The following is a 6,691-nucleotide window of genomic DNA, read 5'->3' as shown; positions in this document are numbered from 1 at the left end:
AACAGCATAGGCTATTCAGTTGGACTATTGTTTAAATGTCAAATACGCATGGAGGTACAATCTATAGGAAAGTAGGTTTCATTCAACCTGGGGGATGTGGAGGAGGATTTCATGTATCTCACATAATTTTCCATACTATACCTTGAGGTATGGAATAAATATATTACCAGATTAAGGAAGGGCTTGTATCAGAAACCAGCATTGTGATATGCAGCATATGCTAACAGACTGCTACTGCTGGTATCTTGGGAATCTTGGGAATCTTGGGAATGTTGGTTGTGGGTGGGAGAGCCTTAGGATACAATGTGTGTGCTGCTCTCTTTCTCTGTTTGTCTCTATATACAAGCTCCAACAAGGTGTTTTATGAGAAGTCCCAACAGAACACTGGAAATCCCCATACCAAATACATTTTCTTGTTAACCTAGCCAATGAAGTTATATGGAACATGTGACAAAAGGCTTTTCCTCTTGCAAATATTTTTACATGAAATCAGATAATCCAGATGATTCTTGGTAAACCCATTAATGGCCTACCTAAGAAGAAAAGTGTAGCTAGGTCAGACCAAGGATTAATCTAGTCCATCAATCCTTCTTCCAGCCATGGTCAGCTGAACCATAGATAGGTCAAGAAGCCTACAACTTCCTATGAGTTTGTCTCCAATGCTTGATATTTAGAATAAACTGTATCTCTCCAGATCTTTCTCTAAGAAGACTTGCCTCAATTATTTTTCCTGACCCCTTTCCACTGCAGATAGAAGAATGATTCATCAGTCACTACTGATGAAATATTTCCATACTATCTGCCTTTCTAGTTTTTAAAAAAAGTTTATCACATAAACTCATGCACAAGTTGAGCTAATATAAGCTGAGGATGATTTGGGTACCAAAATTATGGATTTTTGTAGGATTCATTGAAAAGTCTAAGGTAAACATTAGGGGCATGTAACAAAAAATGTAAAGAACCGTTGGCTTACACTTTGATGGACTTTCTTTCTAGAGAAGATTAACATCTGCTAATGGAGGTAATATATGGATTCAAAATTAGCCCTGCTACTATTGAGGGTAAGGTACAGCAATAATGGAAGAGTTCATAGATATATTCACTTTATTACTTCTGAACTAGTATACAGTGACAAGGACTTGCATTTGTGGAGGTGTGGTACATCACAAAATGGAATTGCTTGCTGCCACTGTCATTTTACCCAACTAAACCAGAGGTTGCCCCATAGTAAGGAGAGTAGAAGGTTTAGTGATTTTGTCTATTTCCCCCCAGAATGAGATAAAATAAACACCAGTGGACCCCCCTCCCCCATGCACACACAGAGTTCCCAGTGCAGCAAAGAATTGCTGAAAAATTGCTTCCTCTCCCCCCCCCCCCCCCCTTAGGCCACAAGTGATTACATGGCAGGAGAGAAGAAAGACATGCTATTTCCCTAATGCATTTACCCATCACTATTGTCTATGTATTCTTCTTTCCTGCATACATACTAATGGATGGATCCCACTCAAATACTTGCAAATCAAGCGTGCTAATTGCACCCTTCACACTTGGTTCTTTCTCACCCTGGAAATTCTACTGGTATATATCACCCCAGTGATTAGGGCTGTGAAAGCCTTTGATAATACAACTATTCTCTCATTCAGTTGTAATTATGCAAATGGAAAGTGATTGAAACAGGTGCTATCTGTATCAGTGTGAGGACCTCTTTAACACAGCCCTTTCAGGCTATGCCACTGCGCCGGCAATTGCCGGTGAAATGAACATGCGCAGGGCAGTTCATAGTGCCCCACATACCCTTCTTCCTTCCCTCATCAAATGGGGAAAAGGGCAGCAACATTTCCCCACCCTTTCCCCCATCATATGAGGAAAAGGAGAGAAAAATGTGGAAACTGCACTGTCTTCCCCGTAGTGATTGAGGAAGCACCTTTCAGCACTTCCACCCCACTTTGGGAGGAATGTGGGTGGGGCCTATCATGTATTATGTGATGATGAATGGCAGACCCCAACAAAGCAGAAAAACGGGGCAAAAATGCTCCTTGTGAAGAGTTGTAAGTTAATAAAAAATAATTATTAAAAAAACCTCATAGTTTTCAGTTCTTTCCCACCCCTCAGTTTTCCCTGCACCAATTAGGGTTTTTTTTTCAGCTGACAAGAAATTATGATGCATTCATGGAAACAAATAGTCATGCTCTCCTCTAGAGAGAATAGAATAAATTTAATGAGTGAACTGGAATTTTAATGTTCGTGAGTTTTTCCCATATCCTATTACTTTATTTTCTTCAATATAGACATTAAAAAATACACATTATCCTCCCCTTCATTGGTGCATTGTATCAATTTATGGCATGCTGGGTCAACAAAGCAAACAATATACAATAATTTGGTAATGTTATGTTTCACTCTCCTATTTTCTGATAAATATTGATGTAACTAAACCGAGGGACTGTATTTCTGCTCTAAATTGTCCTCGGAGCAAAACACATTTTGCCCCAAGCAATATTCTAAATCTGTTGTATTCTATCTAATTTATTAACTTTGACATGGCATTAGGAATTTTGGAAAGGAAGTTGATGTTGTTATGTTGTTGCTCTTGCTACAAGTTGATAATCCCTTATAGAAAATGTTTGTGGCTAGAAGAGTACTATATTTTGGAATCCATTTATTTATTCAATTTAGATTTTGGAATATTGTATTTACATAAGGAGATATCTGGGAGATGGAACCCAAGTGTAACACATGAGATTTATTTTGTTTCATATATACTTTGTACCTATAACCTGAAAGTAATTTTATACATGTTTTTAGTCATTTTGTGCATGAAACAATGTTTGGATACATCAAATCATCAGAAAACAAGATGTCACTATCTCAGTCACATGTGTGTGCAATTTTGGATCTTGGAATTTGGGATTTCAAAATTCTGGATAAGGGATACCCAACCTGTATTACCATTTTCTGCTTTTTTCACTGAAGGACTCAAGGGAGCTTTGAAAAGTCACAATAGATATAGTTAAACATTGAAATGTGTAAAACAGAATCATCATCCACTCTGGGCCTCACCCTTATTTGGCCCACATCCTATTCCCTGGTTAAGTCCCAACCACTGTTTCTGTCTCTGGTATTATATTGGCCGCAGTTACTGTACAATGGTGTAGGGAAGCATCTGCCAATCATTCCCCTAGTCTCTGATGCCTCCAGGTACCACTTATAAATTGTGCAGTCCGAAGACCCAAAGACCTCAACGGCGGAGCAGGCGGAGGATAACATGGCACATGTTACAACGGCTGCGAAGGCGGAAGAAGGCTGCAACAGACTGAGAAGCCACAGTCATTGTGTTAAACTACATCACCAGTGGAACCTCACTCTGTGAAGTCTGTGTGTTGATCAGTTGTGCACTGACCTCCACACATTAAAAAAAACTCATGCACAGGAGTCTTCCAAAGAAAATAAAAACAAACCAACCAAAGCCCCATGGCGATCAGCGAGTGGCGACGGGGGCAGGACTGTGAAATCTGGAAGCCCCTAGTCACAGACTGGCACATGGGCGGTGGATATGGACTCAGTCGTTCTACCTCAAGGTCCGAGGCAGTTGAGTAGTTCGGCAGCTGTATCCGCGACTGAGCAGCCCTTTTTAGGACCCACTCTGCTCACCCCACATGGGGAGGGGGCTAGAAAAGGTGCCCTAAACATAGTCTGCCTCACTTATCCCTGACTGGACTGCCGCGTCCAGTGGGGTCACCACCCTGCGGCCAAAAAAGAAAAATGAACTTCGGTACGTGGAACGTACGGACTCTGATGGACAACAGCGGCAGTGAACGCCCCGAACACAGAACTGCCATCATTGCAAGGGAGCTGGGACGCTTCAACATCGACATAGCAGCCCTTCAGGAGAACCGGAGAGCAGGAGAGGGACAGCTGAAGGAAGAAAAAGGAGGCTACACCTTCTTCTGGAAGGGACTGCCCGAAAAAGACCAAAGAATGCACGGAGTTAGCTTCGCCATCAGAAATGATCTGATGAAACATCTGTCCGAAGCACCCACTGGCATCAACAAACGACTCTCAACCCTCCGAATCGATCTTGCCAAAAACCAACGGGCAACCATCATAAGTGCCTTTGCACCAACACTAGATGCTGACGAAGACATCAAGGAGAAATTCTACTGTCAGCTGGACACCGTCCTATCGGAGATACCTAAGGAGGACAAAATCATCCTCCTGGGGGACTTCAATGCAAGAGTTGGGCGAGACTTCGACCTGTGGCCAGGGACCATCGGAAAAGACGGGGTTGGAAACAGCATCCTGCTTCTCACCAAATGTGCGGAGCACAACCTTGTCATCACCAACACGCTCTTCCGCCAGAAAAACAAGTTCAAGACATCATGGAAGCACCCCCGGTCAAAGCATTGGCACCTCTTAGACTATGTAATCACACGCGCCAGAGACCGCCGTGACGTGCTCCTCACAAGAGCCATGACAGGTGCTGACGACTGCTGGACTGACCACAGGCTAATTCGATCCTCGATGGCTATCAAGATCGCTCCCAAGCGCAGACTCCAAGGAAGGAAGACTAGGCGCAAAATGAACACCCAAGCCCTTCAGGTGCCCTCCAGACGAGCCCATCTCCAAACAGCACTCAAGAACCATCTACCCACAGTACACCCCGAAAATGTTGAGGAACATTGGAACAAACTGAGGACCTCCATCATCCAAGCCTACGAAGAAACTATTGGATACCAAGCCAAGAAACATCAAGACTGGTTTGATGAAAATGACATCAAGATCCAACAGCTAATTGACAAGAAAAGGAAAGCCTTCCAAGCATGGCAGAGAGACATCAACTGTGCTGCTAAGAAAAAGATCTATGACAGTGCAAAAGCTGAGGTCCAAAGAAGGACAAGAGAGCTCAAGAACATCTGGTGGACAAAGAAGGCCGAAGAAATCCAACACCTGGCAGATACCCATAATGCTCAGGGATTTTTCAAAGCCACAAAGGTCATCTACGGACCAAGAAACCATGGCATACAGCCTCTACGCTCATCAGATGGAACCAAACTCCTGAAGGACCAAAACTCAATTGCACTATGTTGGAAAGAACACTACCAAAGCCTCCTGAACCGCAGCTCCAATGTGGCCGAAGAGGTCCTCTCACAAATCCCACAACAACAAACCAGGGATGAGCTTGCAGCACTGCCCAGTTTGGAAGAAGTCAGCAATGCCATCAGCCAACAGAAGAATAACAAAGCCAGTGGACCAGACGGGATCCCTGCTGAAATCTTTAAAGAGGGAGGACCTGAGCTGACACACCAACTCCACCAGCTCATAGAAAAGTGTGGGTGACCGAGAAAATCCCAGCAGACTTCAAGGATGCCACCATCATCACCCTCTTCAAAAAAGGGGAAAGAACAGACTGCGGAAACTATCGAGGTATCTCCCTTCTAACCTCTGCTGGGAAAATCCTCGCAAGAATCCTTGCAAACCGCCTTCTGCCCCTCTCAGAAGACACCCTCCCAGAATCCCAGAACGGCTTCCGCCCCTCCAGAGGAACCGTGGACATGATCTTCACTGCACGACAGCTCCAAGAAAAATGCAGGGAACAAAACCAACCTCTGTACATGGCATTCATCGACCTTGCAAAGGCATTCGACACAGTGAATCGCAGCGCTCTCTGGACCATCCTCCACAAAATCGGGTGCCCAAGCAAATTTGTGAACATCCTGCAGCTCCTCCACGATGACATGATGGCAACAGTCTTGGACAGCAGTGGCTCCCAAAGTGACCCATTTAAAGTGGAATCCGGTGTCAAACAGGGATGTGTTATTGCCCCAACTCTATTCTCCATCTTCATCGCTATGATACTTCACCTTATTGATGGGAAGCTTCCCACTGGAGTGGAAATAATCTATCGGACAGATGGCAAGCTATTCAACCTCAGCAGACTGAAAGCCAAAACCAAGGTTACAACAACATCTGTTATAGAACTCCAGTATGCTGATGACAATGTCGTCTGTGCACATTCAGAAGAAGATCTACAAGCCACTCTAAACACCTTCGCAGAAGCATACGAGAAGCTCGGCCTGTCATTGAACATTGAAAAAACCAAGGTGCTTTTCCAGCAGGCACCAGCCAACCCCTCTCCAATGCCAGTGATACAGCTTAATGGTGTAACATTAGAAAATGTTGATAATTTCCGCTACCTTGGCAGCCACCTCTCCACCAAAGTCAACATCGACGCCGAAATACAACACCGCCTGAGCTCTGCAAGTGCAGCATTTTCCAGAATGAAGCAGAGAGTGTTTGAGGACCGGGACATCCATAGGGAGACCAAGGTGCTTGTCTATAAAGCTATTGTCCTCCCAACCCTGCTCTATGCTTGTGAGACGTGGACTGTCTACAGACGTCACATGCAGCTTCTGGAACGTTTCCATCAGCGCTGCCTCCGGAAAATCCTGCAAATCTCCTGGGAAGACAAGCGGACAAACATCAGTGTGCTGGAAGAAGCAAAGACCACCAGCATTGAAGCGATGGTCCTCCAACATCAACTCTACTGGGCTGGCCACGTTGTCCGGATGCCTGACCACCGTCTCCCAAAACAGTTGCTCTACTCCGAACTTAAGAACGGAAAACGGAACGTTGGTGGACAGGAAAAGAGATTTAAAGATGGGCTTAAAGCCAACCTTAAAAACTCTGGCAT

The sequence above is a fragment of the Anolis sagrei genome, chromosome 2 (genome assembly GCF_037176765.1).
Source record: "Anolis sagrei isolate rAnoSag1 chromosome 2, rAnoSag1.mat, whole genome shotgun sequence".
Classification (NCBI taxonomy): domain Eukaryota; kingdom Metazoa; phylum Chordata; class Lepidosauria; order Squamata; family Dactyloidae; genus Anolis; species Anolis sagrei.
The sequence above is the reverse complement of the archived record's forward strand: the minus strand, read 5'-3'. Positions refer to the sequence as shown.